Below are 17,957 nucleotides of genomic sequence, written 5' to 3' on the forward strand. Positions count from 1 at the left end.
CGCGAAATGTGGGCGACGTGGGAGAAGAGAGATAGCCCCCTGTTTATTTTTCAAAATTTTTTTAATATCTGTCACATCGAATCTTCAAATACATGCATTAAATATTAAATATAATTAAAAAAATAATTAATTACACAGTTCAACTGTAAATGACGAGATGAATCTTTTAGGCATAATTAGTTTATAATTGGACATTAATTGTCAAATAACAACGAAAATACTACAGTACTCAAATCTAAAAAATTTTAGAAACTAAACACAACCATAGCTTTTTTTTTTGTGGAGGGGTTAAAAATACTGAGGTTCTCGAGTTGGGCACGATTCCTCAAAGTCGAAGGTGAATTGGTGGTGGCGAACTGGCGATACGCCCCCTCTCAACGACTGGGCTGAAGTCTGAAGACCATGTGCGTCAAAGCCATTCGTGTTCCTCCTGAATTGATACCCCACGGGCCACGCACGGAAAAACTCAACTCCGATCCTACCAGTCGAGAGAGCTACAGCTGTGTTCACCTCCCCAAACTCCTCCAAATTTTCCATCACATCGAAATCACATCGAAACATTAAATATAGCAAATGACTCATACATGGAGTACTAAATGTAGATAAATAAAAAACTAATTGCATAGTTTTGATGTACATTGCGAGACGAATCTTTTGAGCCTAGTTAGGCTATAATAAGACAATATTTATCACAAACAAACGAAAAGTGCTATAGTATGCTACAGTGTCCGATGTGATTTTTCCCTCCAAACTTTCGCGGATCTAAACACAGCCTACACCACTAGGGATGAAAACGGACGGAAAAAACCTCATTTCTACTTTCGTTTCTATATTTTTTTGACGAAAACGGGATCGGGTTCGGAAAATACAGGTACGGAAACGGGATCGGGTTACGCGGAAGTACGGAAACGAACCAATACGGACGTTGAGCCGGAAAGAATAACGCGATCAAATATTCTCGAGTATATATTAACATAGTCACAAAATAATATACACGTACGAAGTTATTAGTCCAATATTCACTAGTATGCCATGTGTTAACATGTTAACATGCATACTTAGTGATTGGTATGTTTTTGTACATATCAATTTTTAGACATATCATATGTAGATTAAAAACGGGATGAAAAACGGAATAAATACGGATCAATTCCATGTAAAAACGAGATTCCTCGTAAACGGACGGAAAAACCTCATTTCTATTTTCGTAAATACGAAAACAGGATCCCACAAATACGGAAACAGACGGACAAAAATAGAAAACGGAACGGGTCGGAATGAGAATATTTCCGTCCGTTTTCAACCCTATACACCACCCACACAGCCCAGTTCAGAGCAGTGGCGGAGCTAGGATTTAACCCAGCGCACCATTGCTACAGTAATCACAGTAACGCTATCAGCTTCGTCTTAACATCTGCTCACCTAACTTTGATTAATCTGATGCTAGATGAAAGGATTCGGAATTAAAGTATGGCTTTTTGGATGGGGCTTGACTACATAGTGGGCTGAACTGGTTCAATGGCTCAAGCACTCTTCCACAGTTTTACTCTTTGCAACTTATAGATAAGTGTTCTTTTACTCTTTCAGTCACTTTAGCCCAAATGAGCATAGTGGCTCTTCTTCTTCTATGTTTAGAACTCCCATCCATGCATAGATTTTGGAGGGGACAAGGTGCTCCCTCATCCGGGAACTAATATGGAGTATTTGAGTTCACTCTTCCTTTTATGGATCCGCCACTTCATATGTTTTTCTTTTCTATATTGTTATTTTCAGTAGTTCAGCCAAACAGATACGCTGAGGCTTGTGTGGAGGAAAGGGGTTCATGGCCTACTTTGGTCGACACATGGTAGTGCCAGAGAGCTAGGCTGAGAACGTATCTGGTGTTATTGTGTTACCAATTTTAATTACACTTAAATTTGTGCATATAAAATTCTAACAAAAATATCAATAGATAGAGCACACAAGCATCTATCATCATGCAAAGTTTGAACCCACAACTATTCTCAAGTGCAAGTTTCTCTTTTCTGTTTCTTCTTGCACAAATTTTTGTTCAACCTGAAATTTTGAACAATGGTAGATGTTTGAGTGCTCTACCCATTCATATTTTTGTTGAAATTTTAGATGCACAAATTTAAGTGCAATTAAAATTAATAAGACGATAACACCGTAGGGACCGGTCACTACTACAGAATAGGCCTTTGTTTCAGGTCATTTATCCCGGTTACCTTTGGGCCCGGGACAAAAAGTGGCTTTTGTCCCGGGTCCAAAGGCTAGCCGGGCCAGCGGGGGACAGGGGCCTTTTGTCCCGGGTGGAGCCACCAACCCGGACAAAAGGCCCCCTTTTTGTCCCGGTTGGTGGCTCCACCCGGGACAAAAGGTCCAACCCTTTTATCCCGGTTGGTAACACCAACCCGGACAAAAGGGTGACCCTTTTATCCCGGTTGGTGGTACCAACCGGGACAAAAGGACCATTTTGTCCCGGTTGGTGTTACCAACCCGGACAAAAGGCCCCTCCACGTGATAGTTCAAAAGGGAGTTATTCTTTACTGAGTCACATGTACTACTTAGTTGAGTTGGCAAGAAAGCCATGCGCTAGGCAATAGGTCTTGGGTTCCAATCCCGCAGGGTGCAAATATTTTTTAGCGCGAGGGACATTTTGTCCCGATTCTACCACCCGGGACAAAAGCCTCCAGCGCTTTTGTCCCGGCGGCCTTGTCCCGGTTCCAAAACCGGGACAAATAGCCCTTTGGAACCGGGACAAATGGCCGGATCTGTAGTGCGGTACCACCACAGATGTTCTCGAGCTAGGTAAACCTAAATAGTCCAGGCATCAGCAACCTGCCGTATACGTAGACGAAGCTGCAAAAGAACATGCACATCATCCAAGCCACATCCGTGTCCGCGAGAGGGGTGAGTGAGTAGACACGGATGCCGCAAGTGGAACCGGCCAGCGTGTCGGTCGGCGGCGTCGGGCGTGGCCCTGCGGCCTGCGTCGACTACGACGAGCACGAGCCGTGCAAGATATATATACGAGTTACTCGGACGCGTCACGCATCGAGGCACCGGGGCCGCCGTGAAGCCAGGCCATTTCCGGCACCGCGCGCGTGGAGCACGTGCATATGAGCATGTCGTCGAGGGAACGCGAGGACGTGTGCGGCTGCGGCGGCGGCCGACGCACGTGGCGGGCACTGACCGGTGGCACCACCGGAGTCCCGGAAAGCTGCGCTCTAGGAAACGGACAGCTACTACATCTCGCGCTCTCTTCTCTTCCGTCGGGGGCCCGGGACGGAGGGATTGTTTTAAGCTGGGCCGTGCGGGCAGGTGTGGCAGGGACACTTTTGGGCCGATCAGCGGCAGGACCGACAGACAGACCTGGGGGATCCGCCGAAGCAGGCCGCGCACAGGAGGCCCAGTCGTGGGGAGCGCGCGACACGGGCCCTAGTGATCTCAGCGGTCTAGCATGCTACCGGCCCAGACTGCCCGATGAATTCTATAGTAATCTTCTGGAAGATTTTTTTTTTCTTTCCCATCTTCCAATGTTTGAGATTCATACACATGTTATGGTCCGTCTGATTTGATACCCAGCCATCTTCTTCCTTCTACCATCCGCGCCGCCGCCTCCTCCTCTGTTTGCTACTGCTGAGCGCTTCCCCTGGTCCCTCCGCCCCCCTGCTCGGCCCACCCCCATGCGACCCGCGCCGCCTCCGGTGAGGAAGATATGAAGAAGCTATTTCAAAAAAAAATGTTGATCTAAGTTTTGAAAAATGTTGAATCCATTTTTTAAAAAAGTTGAAACATGTTGTGAGAAATGTTAATGTTAGTATTTGTTTCAAAATATTGATTTGTATTTCAAATCAGCTATTTTCCAATGTTGATCTATATTTTTCAAAATGTTGAATCTAATTTTTTAAAGTTGTTGTATCTAACTGGACTTAATGGACTTTAAAGTTATATTGGTTAACCATCTCCCACAAGATATATAGGAGCCTCCGGACTACCCTCAAGAAGGAAAAAGAAAAACACCAATACTTCTCTTCTTAGAGACAAGAGAGAGAAAAGATACGCAGAGTAAATAAATGTTTAAATAAACAATTAGTAGGTGTTTCTTTGAGAACCAAATGGAATGGTTTGATTCCGTTGCTGTTTGGGTTTTTGGTCGACAAAGGAATAGATTTCATCCTACCCTTTTTTGTTTGGTTCAAACCGTCTCGTTTGCTACTCCTTACCATTCAAGTGGCCGTGAACGGATGAACTGGCATGTCTAGGGTAATTCGCGATCTTGCCGGACTACGGGTGCAAGAAATGACGAATAAGTTTGGAGCCAAAGAGAAGAAAATGGTGGAAAAACACATAGCTTCCTCTACGGGGATAAAAACAGAGAGAAAAATGCGTCGCGGCGTATCAGCGATAACTAAAAGGTAGAAATAACCAGTCGAGAGGGCAAAGATTTCAATGGTTGGCCGAAATCTGCGATCGCGAGCGACAAGTTATCATGGGCTTGATTTAAAGCTGGACCAATTGAGGTCACTGGTGACGTTCAGATAGCCACGCCGAATTGTAAGACCCGATAAAAATGGAAAAATTCCCATTGCCACTAGTCTCCGTTAGCGGAATAATCAGCAGCAGCAGCTGCTGTTGCGTAGAGCTACATTTTTTAGCTTTCACCGTTTAATGCCAGTATAGACACCCAAAAAGAACAGAAACTCTGCTGCATTCCATGCCTTCCAGCACATCGTGTTAGCTTAAACGGTAAATGCTACACAGTCGGTTACCTACCATTTAGTTCTTTATTCGGACCAAACAGACATTTAAATAGCTTAAACAGTCATTAAACCAGATAAACGTCTGATTAAATGTACACGACTGATTACTAAGTCACGTTTACACTACCTGTAAACGGGCTAAACAGCCGCATAGGCGAACATTGATCGGAGCAGGGATTTAGAATCGAATGGCCTCGCATTCTGCAGAGCTTCTTCACAGATTAAAAAAGAACAGCGTCACTTTTTGTAAACAAAGAAAAATCAAAAACTGAAACATGTTTTTTTGTCTGGGTGCGCGTGTGATGTTTTAGCTGTTTGTTTACCTTCACTTTCGTAAGGTCCGCAGATCTCCTCGCTGCAAGTTGCAGAGATGCCACCGCGTGGCGCTCGACCGGGCTGCATGGTGGGGGCCGGGACGAGCATGCACAGCAGCTGCAGCGGCACCGCACAAATCATCGCGGAATGGGTAAAAACATATTTGCGACCCAACCGCCAAATTAAAACTCTAAATTAAATGTAATAATCGTTATTTAAACACATCGGACACATTAGTTTAATATTTTAATTTGGCGATCCTTTCTCAACCCACGGCCCGATCAAAACAACACCGGTAGTCCCGCGCGAAGGTGGACACAGATGGTACAAGCACAACAAATATTTAAAAATATACAAGAGTGACATACGATATTAACAAAGAGTTTTACAAACCGAGTTCAAATACACCAATAGTTTACATAATCTACATAAACTAAATAGTTTATAAATTATACAATAGGGTAGCAAAGTTCAAAAAGAAAAGAACCTACAACTACGCTAGTGTTCTGCCTCTTCTTAAACGGTTAGACCGGTTCATCCAACCGGTCAGACCGGTCTGCATGGGAACTCTACGTAGACACCGGTCAGACCGGTCCCACCGACCGGTTAGACCGGTCTGAACAGACAGAGAAGCTGCACACATCGCCCACACGCGTGCAACTCGCCAAATCCCTAATCTAAGGGTCTCTATCCACCACTTCCCACCCCTCTGCATCTCTGCTGATAAATTTGACGCAGCAGGGGCAGAAATCGACGTCTGGGTGCCCTGAAATAAAATATGGTGGCAACAAACCCTGAGCAACTAATACTCAGCAAGACTTACCCGACCAGTGGGTATAATTTAGCCCACGTACCTAGACATGCAAGATATTTAGCTGGTGGTTATTTTGCAGAAAAGCAACTAAAGTAATTCCTTACTTTCATTATTTCAGCCTCAGATTATATATGAATTAACTCTAATCTAATATTTGCAGGAATCAACTATAGCAAATATGGTGGTGCAATCCAAACAAATATCTCAATGTGTTCAAGATTATATATATATATATATATATATATATATATATATATATATATATATATATATATATTACGTTCTAACATTTTGCTACGATGCAGAAAAGAGATCAATGACCTCATAACCGCGAGACACGGCGAATCGATTTGATTTAACCTTGTAAGGTGGACCTAACCAACACGGCACGCAAAAGTCCCGTCGGACCTCACGCACCAACCTTTCCCCTCCCCGCCTCGAACTACAGGAACCAGCCCAACGACATATGGTCAGCTGAGCTCAACGTGAGACCACGAAAAGTAAACATATGCATCCCCAATTCTCCGCGACTACTCGACTCGCCCCAAGAGTTGGGTGCGGGTTCCTGTACTTTCGAAACAAAGCAGTACTCGGCTTACCAGTTTCGACTACCTCATACTCCCGGTATGCGATTAGTACAGTTCAATCCCCGATCAGCACTGCCGACAACGACCGGTCCTTAATCGACACGAACGGAGCTAAGACATCCAGGAACCCTGTCCTGCTGCCATACCTATATATCATTACCATTCCCGTCCGGTCTCCAATTTCCATATCAAATTCAATAACTCTTGTAATGGAATATAATTATACCCTAAATCTCGCGAGTAACCGGAAATTACTCGACTTCTAAATATTAGTATAACTCGCAAGTGACAAGAATCACTCGTCTTCTATCGAGAATTATTAGCATAGCATTTCTATCGTCCTATACATATTAGTATAACTCAAGGAAACCTAGGGATCATGCAACTAGGGTTCCAAACAATTCCTAAATCTAATGCACAAGTAATAAAAATATATATATAGGTGTCATAATTTAAAATAGTAGGATGTGTACCGGGGCTTGCCTTGCGTCTGCTGCTTAGTACTGGGGTGAGTTGGGCCTTGGGCCGACTCCCCACGATCCTCCTGTTGCGGGGCTTGCCCCTGTGGCCCCTGTGGCTCCGCAACCACCTCGTATACCACCTCCTCTGCCGCGGCTGCTACACATGTGCATATGCATATGACATGAGAATGGATACATGATTTTTTAAAAAAAAATTACAAGTAACCAATAGCCAAATTAAATTCTAGCTATTTGCACCAACTAACCCTAATGGAACCCTCTCAGCTCTGCTAGCACCGGTCAGACCGGTGCCCTATACCGGTCAGACCTGTCCTAGATACTCAACCACGCCACCGGTCAGACCGGTCCCACCCAGACCAAAACTTAGAATTCCTTGGCGCGGCGAAAATCGCCTACAAATTTTTAAACCCTTATAGGCACTAGTCCAGGGATACATTTGGATGTTTTTGACTAGAGGGAACCATCTAAAAACATCTAGAACTAGAGATCGACCATCACAAGCTAAAATATTTTGGGTGAGTGTTTCCCCTGCGAAGAACTTGGATCCCCCGCTCCCCAGGGAGGGAATCGTGGAGAAGAAGCTCCCCCACGCCGGTTTGATCCTTCCTTGGCCTTGGAATCAAGTGGAAAGGGAGGATTTGGGACTTAGGGTTTGGGTGAGAGGGGAGGGAGAGGGAGCTCGGGCTCGACCTGGCTCTGGTGAGGGTGAGGGAGTTGGTGGGGAGGAAAAGAGAGAGTAATCTAAATGTTGTGGGCCCAACCAGTTGAACCCAGTTCAACCGGTCAGACCGGTAGCTCCGACCAGTCAGACCGGTCCGGTCCAAACTGACAGGAAAAATTCTGCGTTTAGTGATTTGTCGTGTGAGTTGAACTAATGACCATGGTTAACTTAATTACCGAGGATTAACACCTGGGTGTTACAATCCTAACCCCTAAAAGAAATCTCATCCCGAGATTTAATGAATGACTAAAGGAAAAGTTAGAAATTGGTGTGTACCTCGATAGGCTTGTAACAATTCTGGACATTTAGTCTGAACAAATTCCTCCGTCTCCAAAGTAGCTTCCTGCTCGGAGTGATTACTCCATTGCACCTTATAAAAATTTCTAGTATGATTTCGAGTGACTCGAGTCTTATAATCAACAATTTTCACCGGGTGCTCGGGATACACAAGATCGGGCTCCAATTGTAACTCTTCTATATCAACAATCTTGGTAGGAACACGGAGGCATTTCCTGAGCTGAGATACATGGAATATATTATGAACCCCGGATAAGTGAGCAGGAAGATCTAGGCGGTATGCCACTGGTCCACACTGCTCACTGATAAGAAAAGGCCCAACATAGCGAGGTGCGAGTTTTCCATTCACACCGAATCGTTGAACCCCTTTCATTGGAGATACCCGCAGATAGACATGATCCCCCACTTGAAACAGGATAGATTGACGCTTCTTGTCCGCGTAACTCTTTTGTCGGGATTGGGCAATCTTCAAATTTTTCTGAATAACCCGAACCTGCTCTTCTACTTCATTTACCATATCGGGCCCAAAGAAAGTTCTCTCCCCAGCTTCTGACTAATTCAATGGTGTTCTGCATTTCCACCCATATAAGACCTCAAATGGAGCCATCTTGATGCTTTCTTAATAACTATTGTTATAAGCAAACTCAGCCAATGGCAAGCACTCATCCCATTTTTGATTATAGGTGAGCACACATGCTCTAAGCATGTCCTCCAATATTTGATTTATCCTTTCTGTCTGGCCATCAGTCTGGGGATGATAAGCCGAACTGCGGAGGAGCTGAGTGCCGAGGGCGGCGTGAAAGTGCTCCCAGAACCGGGCAATGAACTGAGCACCCCGGTCTGAAATGATTGACTTTGGAATTCCATGAAGACTCACGATACGGTCCATATACAGCTGAGCGTATTCCTTTGCCGTATATGTGGTTTTTACCGGTCGAAAATGGGCCGCCTTGGGGAGACGATCCACAATAACCCATATCGAGTCATATCCCTTGAAAGTTTTGGGTAGACCGACAATGAAATCCATACTAATGTCCTCCCACTTCCAGGATGGAATACTCAATGGCTGCAAAGGGCCGGCTGATCTCAAGTGGCTCGTCTTAACCCTTCTATAGGTGTCACACTCAGACACATGTTTAGCAATTTCTCGCTTTATTCTTGTCCACCAGAACCGCTGTTTCAAATCTTGGTACATTTTATTACTGCCTGGACGGATAGAATACCTAGAGAGATGAGCCTCATCAAGAATCTGCTTTCGAAGCTCCAGATCTTTAGGTACCACTAGTCGGTTCTTAAACCATAAAACACCCTCATCATCTAGATGGAAATATGCCGCTCGAGGATCATTTTCTCCAAGCCTTTAACTAATCTTTCCCATGCCAACATTGTTTTTCTGAGCTGCAATAATATGATCTCGAAGTGTTGGAGTGAGGGTAAGATTAGCAAGAGTACCCTCAAACACCATAGTCAAGTTCATCTTCTCCATTTCTTGGCTCAAAGTGTCATGCACTGCTGTGGCTGAGATGCAACTGCAACTGGCTTTACAACTCAACGCATCGGCTACAACATTAGCCTTGCCCGGGTGATAATGAATCTCCAGATCATAATTCTTAATTAGCTCTAACCACCGTCTCTGGCACAAATTCAGCTCGCTCTGGGTAAAGATATATTTGAGACTCTTGTGGTTTGAGTATATATGCATAGGATTATCCAGAAGATAATGGCGCCAGATCTTTAATGCATGTACCACTATTGCCAGTTCCAAATCATGAGTGGCATAATTCTCTTCATGTCGCCTAAGTGCTCTGGAAGTATAAGCAATCACCCTCTAGTCTTGCATGAGTACACAGCCAAGGCCCGTACCTGTTTCATTTAATAATTATAAGGGGCCAACTAATAACCAGCTGAGTTAAATAGGGATGAGGATGCAGCGGAAACTCGTACCTGATGCATCACCATAAACATCGAAAGGCCGAGTAATGTCCGGCTGAGCCAAAATAGGGGCCGACGTCAATAACTTTCTCAAAGTCTGGAAAACTTGTTCACATTTGTCGTCCCAAACAAACTTTACCCCTTTCTTAAGCAATTCCGTCATGAGCCTAGCAATTTTGGAGAAGTCCGGTACAAACCGGCGATAATAACCTGCTAGCCTAAGAAAGCTCCGGATCTCTGGGACGGAGGTAGGAGCCTTCCAATTCAGGACATCCTGAATCTTGTTAGGATCAACATAAATTCCATCTTTTGAAATGATATGGCCCAAAAATTGGACCTCCGTGAGCCATAAATCACATTTACTGAATTTGGCATATAGCTTGTGCTCCCGCAAGCGCTGAAGCACAATGCGGAGATGCTCTGCATGCTCCTCTTCATTTTTGTAATATATAAGAATGTCATTAATGAAAACCATGACAAACTTATCTAACTCAGGCATGAATACTGAGTTCATGAGATACATGAAATGAGCAGGGGCATTTGTTAGCCCAAAAGACATGACAGGTACTCATAAAGCCCGTATCTGGTGGAGAAAGCTGTCTTGGGAATATCCTCACTCTAATTTTTATCTGATGATAACCAGAGCGGAGGTCAATTTTTGAAAATATCTTGACCCTGAATAGCTGATCAAACAGAATATCAATTCTAGGAAGAGGATATTTGTTCTTGATTGTGACGGCATTCAGAAGTCTATAGTCCACACACAACCTGAGGCTTTGATCTTTTTTCTTAATAAAGAGTGCAGGACAGCTCAAAGGTGAAGTGTTAGGACGAATGTAACCCTTATCAAGCAACTCCTGCAATTGTTTCTTTAGCTCGGCTAACTCATTGGGTGGCATACGATAGGGTCTTCGGGAAATTGGTTCCGTTCCCGGTTGCAATTCAATGGCAAATTCAACTTTGCGATCCGGTGGCATTCCTGGCAAGTCATCCGGAAAAACATCCATATATTCACACACCATAGGTATGTCAGCCAATTTTTTGCCCTCAACCTGATTGACATTAGGAGTCGATGATCCATGGCCCTCAAGGTGCAAGGTCATAGGACCATGAATAGAGGATTTGATGTGTACAGATTGGGAGGTCGTGTCTAGAATAACTCCCTAACCCTCCATCCAGTTCATGCCCAATATCATATCTATCCTTTGGGTTGGTAACATTATCAGGGTCGTAGGAAATTTTTTTCCTTGCAACTGTAGGGATACTTGCTTGACAAATTGATTGGTGATTAACTTTCCCCCAGGTGAGTGAATATGGTACAGCTTGGGCATACTTTGTATCTTCAGCCCCAGTCTAATAGCACACTCCTTGCTAATAAAAGTATGAGACGCTCCAGAATCAAACAGGACAGTAACAGGATATTCATTCACTGAAAATGTACCCGACATCACCGGAGCGCCCTCAGGAATACCCTCGAGGGTGGTGTAGTGAACTTGCACCGGCTTGAAGTGAGCCACACTCTGCTTCTGACTTTGCTGGCTCGATTGCTGGTCTTGCTTGGGTGGCATTGGGCAGTTCCGTGCAAAGTGACCCGGCTGCCCACAGTTGTAACACGGAAACAAAATGGGGCGCACCGCCGGCTGCTGCACCCAAACCTTCTGCTCATTCTGCTGAGGGGCAGGAGGCCTGACTATCCCTTATGGCTGAGTGTACTGAGGGGGCCTGTATCCCCACTGCTGCGGTGGCTGGTGCTGAAAGGGGGCACGTTGTGGGCCCGACTGCACCAAGCGAAACCTCTGGGGAGTGCTGCTCGAAGATCCCGCCGCCGACGCCTTTCTCTTCATTTCTGCCTTGTGAGCCAAGTGGGCATCCTCCTGAATGATAGCACCATTGACCAACTCACTGAAGGTGTCAAATTTGACCATAGCCAAGTGATCTTGGAGCTTACTGCTGAGCCCCTGCCTGAAGCAAGTCTGCTTCTTCTCATCTGTGTCCACGTGGTAGCCCGCATACTACGATAAATTGTTCAAGGCCTGGGCATACTGTAGGACACTGTTGTTACCCTGTTTCATGGCCAAGAACTCTATGAGCTTCCTGCGAATGACCCCTGCATGGATATGATGTGCCCTGAAAGCTTCCTTGAACTGTGCCCAGGTGAACCGAGTGCCCTCGGGAAACATGGCCACGTGATTGTCCCACCAAGTGCATGCGGGACCCCTGAGCTGCTGGGCTGCAAATCCGGCTTTGTCCACATCATTGTACGGGTGCAGGGTGAACTTAGACTCTATGGTCCGGAGTCAGCTATCTGCTTCCAGTGGCTCATCGGCTTTGTGAAACAGTGGCGGCTGGGTGCTTAGAAATTGCTCATATCCAGGAACAGCTAGCTGGTGGTGATGCTCAGGCCGCTGCGCTCTGCCCTGCTCCACAATCTCCCGTAGGAGTGCCGTCTGTTCGTCACGTCCAGCGAGCATGGCCGCAATGGCCTGGGCCAAATCAAGAGGGTTCGGTGGTTCTCCCATTTTGCATTCAACCATGATTGGATTAGTTACATTTTTTTCCTGACTACATAAAAATAATCATGACTGCAACTAATATCCGAATCATGGAAGAAATTGCAGAGAATAACTTATTTAAACACAATGTGTAGGTTTCTGTCTGCGCTCAACCGGTCAGACCGGTGCAACGGACCGGTCGGACCGGTCTGCACGGTCTGCATAGCGCTGTGCACGTGGACCAACCGGTCAGACCGGTGGCTAAGACCAGTCAGATCGGTCTCCACCCAGAAGTAAAATTCTAGAGTTCAAGTCGTGTACTAAACCCCTTAAACAAATCCCCAAATGAAATTTTGAAATCAACAGATGCCATGATGCATGATACGATGCATGATTCCATAAGTCATCTCACGTATGCAACTAAAGAAAACATAAATAGCATGATGCATAGACGCCCTGTGTTAACCTCTCAACCAAAACACGAACATCTAATTATGACGCTAACATAACCTATATAGAGCTTACTACGAATAACTCCACCCATATTAGTAAATCAATCTCATCCTAAGTCAGAAATTCATTTTTAATTTGTAATCTATGAAAATTAGCCATGCTCGTACCACCCCCAATGCGTTTCGGCTCTGATACCAGCTGTGACGGAACCACCAAATTAAAACTCTAAATTAAGCGTAATGACCGTCGTTTGAACACATCGGGAGCATTAGCTTAATGGTTTAATTTGGCGATCCTTTCTCAACTCACGGCCCGATCGAAACAACACCGGTAGTCCCGCGCGAAGGCGGGCACAGATGGTACAAGCACAATAAATATTTGAAAAAATACAAGAGTGACATACGATATTAACAAACAGTTTTACAAACCGAGTTCAAATACACCAATAGTTTACATAATCTACATAAACTAAATAGTTTACAAATTATACAATAGGGTAGCAAAGTTCAATAAGAAAAAAATCTACAACTACGCTAGTGTTCTGCCTCTTCTCAACCGGTCTGACCGGTTGGATCAACCGGTCAGACCGGTCTGCATGGGAACTCTACGTAGATACCGGTCAGACCGGTCCCACCGACCGGTCAGACCGGTCTGAACAGACAGAGAAGCTGCACACATCGCCCACACGCGTGCAACTAGCCAAATCCCTAATCTAAGGGTCTCTATCCACCACTTCCCACCCCTCTGCATCTCTGCGGATAAATTTGACGCAGCAGGGGCAGAAATCGACGTTTGGGTGCCCTGAAATAAAATATGGTGGCAACAAATCCTGAGCAACTAATACTCAGCAAGACTTACCCGACCAGTGCGTATAACTTAGCCCACGTACCTAGATATGCAAGGCATTTGGCTGGTGGTTATTTTGCAGAAAAACAACTAAAGTAATTCCTTACTTTCATTATTTCAGCCTCAGATTATATATGAATTAACTCTAATCTAATATTTGCAGGAACCAACTATAGCAAACATGGTGGTGCAATCCAAATATCTCAATGTGTTCAACATTATATATATATATATATATATATAACTTACATCCTAACATTTTGCTACGATGCAGCAAAGAGATCAAGACCCTCATAACCGCGAGACACGACGAATCGATTCGATTTCACCTTGCAAGGTGGACTTAACCAACACGGCACGCAAAAACCCCATCGGACCTCACGCACCAATCTTTCCCCTCCCCGCCTCGAACTACAGGAACCAGCCCAACGACATATGGTCAGCCGAGCTCAACGTGAGACCAACAAAAGTAAACATATACATCCCCAATTCTCCGCGACTACTCGACTCGCCCCAGGAGTTGGGTGCGGGTTCCTGTACTTTCGAAACAAAACAGAATATCCTATATCTCGTGAGTGACAAGAATCACTCGTCTTCTATCGAGAATTATTAGCATAGCATTTCTATCGTCCTATACATACTAGTATAACTCAAGGAAACATAGGGATCATGCAACTAGGATTCCAAACCATTCCTAAATCTGATGCACAAGTAATAGAAACATATATATGTGTCATAATTTAAAATAGTAGGATGTGCACCGGGGCTTGCCTTGCGTCTGCTGCTCAGTACTGGGGTGAGTTGGGCCTTGGGCCGACTCCCCACGATCCTCCTGCTCCGGGGCTTGCCCCTGTGGCCCCTGTGGCTCCGCAACCACCTCGTATACCACCTCCTCTGCCGCGGCTACAATACGTGTGCATATGCATATGACATGAGAATGGATACATGATTTTTTTTAAAAAAATTACAAGTAACCATTAGCCAAATTAAATTCTAGCTATTTGCACCAACTAACCCTAATGGAACCCTCTCAGCTCTGCTAGCACCGGTCAGACCGGTGCCCTATACCGGTCGGACCGGTCCTAGATACTCAACTACACCACCGGTCAGACCGGTCACTACGACCGGTCAGACCGGTCCCACCCAGACCAAATCCTAGAATTCTTTGGCGCGGCGAAAATCGCCCACAAATTCTTAAACCCTTTTAGGCACTAGTCCAGGGATACATTTGGATGTTTTTGACCAGAGGGAACCACCTAAAAACATCTAGAACTAGAGATCGATCATCACAAGCTAAAATACCTTCGGTGAGTATTTCCCCTGCGAAGAACTTGGATCTCCCGCTCCCCCCAGGGACGGAATCGTGGAGAAGAAGCTCCCCCACGTCGGTTTGATCCTTCTTTGGCCTTGGAATCAAGTGGAAAGGGAGGATTTGGGACTTAAAGTTTGGGTGAGAGGGGAGGGAGAGGGAGCTCGGGCTCGAGCTGGCTCTGGTGAGGGTGAGGGAGTTGGTGGGGAGGAAAAGAGAGAGAGAGAGTGATCTAAATGTTGTGGGCCAAACCAGTTGAACCCAGTTCAACCGGTCAGACCGGTAGCTCCGACCGGTCAGACCGGTCCGGCCCAAACTGACAGGAAAAATTCTGAGTTTAGTAATTTGTCCTGTGAGTTAAACTAATGACCATGATTAACTTAATTACCGAGGATTAACACCTGTGTGTTACAATATTCCTCTACATTTTCCAATAAGGGAAAGAGATCGGATCAGCGGCATGGGCGCCGCCGATCTGACCCACCCGTTCTCGGTTCCCGTCGGCGTCAACTTGATCCGCGGCTGCTATAAATGGAGGCGGCGAGGTGGCGCAGAAACCATCCACGACGACGACCAGCCCAAATCGGGAAAGTGTAGGTAGTAGTGAGACTGTGAGTCTGCGAGAGTGAAGCTGCGGAGGAGGAGAGGAGGGGCCTCGCATGGCGGCGAGAGCTCTGCTCTGGTAGCCAAGGATGACTTGCCTGTGTTGGCCTCCGGCTGCAGGAGGCTGACGCGCTCTTCTGCCGCGTGTGGTCTCGCAGGCAGTCCTCTTGGCTAGCCTGAGCGGCTCCCGTCCTTCATGCCAGGCTCATCTCCTCTTCAGTCATCTCCTCTTCAGTTTTATCAGTTGCTGCACCCACCCGACTTGACAGATCACATAACCATATTTGCTGAGGAAAAAAAAACATATTTTTTCTTTAATCTGCAACGCATGCTCGGATGCAAACATTGGCAGATTAATAGCTATTATATTATATACATTATAATGCATAGCACACCTAGCTCGTTGCATTGCCCTTCTTCTTTCATGAATGTAATTTTATAGCCTTCGCTTTATTCTTGGTGTGTGAAGCAGCATCAGGAGCTAGCACACCAAGCTCGGATGCTGCATGGACCTGCAGAAGGAATGTATGCAGCCGACTGCTTTCTGTCGCCCGGCGCCAGGGACATTGGAGGGGTTCTTGTTGAAGGGCACGTTGAAGTGAAGAATTGAACAGGCGAGGGTGCAGACTGCAGAAGAACAGAAGTCATGCACGTACAGCAATTATTTTCCCTTCTGCTGTTTCATTTCCTTTAGCTGCAGGCAGAGTTAAGATAGATAGGTCATAGGTGACTGCAGTGGAATGGCACTAATATTCTGGTGCACCATTTTTTTTAACTCTACTCCACTGTTACATGTATTTATTTTGTGAGAATTTTCTTGAAGAACTGTAACAAACTTTTTCGGTTAAGGAGAGAAGATAGAAGCACAGAATAGAGGAAATCTTTGTTCTTTTTTTCTCGCGAATGAAATAACTCCTGGAAGGTGGCTAGAAGATCATTCACCAGATTACTTCTTTGTCTGGAGAAATTTGCATTGGTTGTCTGAACAGTATGCTTGAGAACTGATTGCTTGTGATCCAATGGAGACTGAACTGCATGTTCTGTTCCTGAGTCTTCGTTCTCCGCATTATTCATGAAAGCAACACAATTTAATAGATAAAAAATTCGAAAACAACATATAGTGAAGCCGGTAAACCTTCTCAAGGCAAACTATACTCCGTTGTGCACACTAGTCACCAAAATTATAAAATTTATCATATGTTAAAAAACTTTACTCTCATATCCCTCGTTGACGAAATTTGGGATTACACTTCGTGGTTTCCCTTTGAAAAGAAACATATCTCCTGCAATTGCAGCACAAATACATACTCATCTATGATTTTATCTTTTTTTTTCAAAACAAACAGCAAGAGTTCTGCATCTTATTATTACTAATGGGAGGCTCCTTTGAAGCTTCCACGTGAAGCTTAGGTAGAGGCTCCTTTGAAGTCTCCACATGAAACCTAGGTAGGCAGTCTAAATATAAAAAATTCATATAAAAATTAGAAACATCGGTCATCAATCCAACAACTCTAATCATAACAGTTGTCTTTCCTAATAAATTATTTACATCTATCATTATAAAAATAGACTAAAGTAGTCCTAAACATGTATCTAAATTACCCACATATGATATTATAAAAAATCTAAAATAATCATCTAATCTCTTTGTGTAAATTACCCACATATGCTATTGTAAAAATAATGCAAATAACCCCCAAATTTGCATATAAGTTATCCAATTACATTATTAATAATAATTAAAGTAACCTCTAAATCTGAATCTAAACAATATAATTATAACAAAATATTAAAGTGCACCAATATAAAATTCTAAATTATTATTTCTACCATTATTAATATATTGTTATGTGATAACAATGGGGCAGCGGAATAATCAAATCGGCAAGCTAATCTGTCACAAGCATTTCACTGAACACATTGTGTGCAGGAACTAAATCAGCACATAACATCAAATCTTGCAAGCACAAGTTATCCAATGCATCAACCAACAAAACACTTGCAGCAATAGCTCACTAGAACATCAATCCCATCATCTCAAATCAACATACCAAAGAACACATATGCTTCTCATGCCAACTCATCCATACAAGCAACCACTTGGGGGTATGGACCAATAGCAAGCAAGATGGTGACTTAACCAACACAAATAGCAAGAAAAATACCGAATTAAGAGTGGACAACTAGATTTACGTGGAAACCCCTTGCAGGGAAAAACCACGGGCGACAGCGAGGCAAATCACTATGAGATGAAGCAATACACAAGGTGGGAGCCAACAAGATGGGGAGGCTCCAAATCCCCCACTCAATTTCACTTTCTATTGGATGGATTTGGTGGATCTA

The sequence above is a fragment of the Panicum virgatum genome, chromosome 2N (assembly GCF_016808335.1).
Source record: "Panicum virgatum strain AP13 chromosome 2N, P.virgatum_v5, whole genome shotgun sequence".
Lineage (NCBI taxonomy): Eukaryota > Viridiplantae > Streptophyta > Magnoliopsida > Poales > Poaceae > Panicum > Panicum virgatum.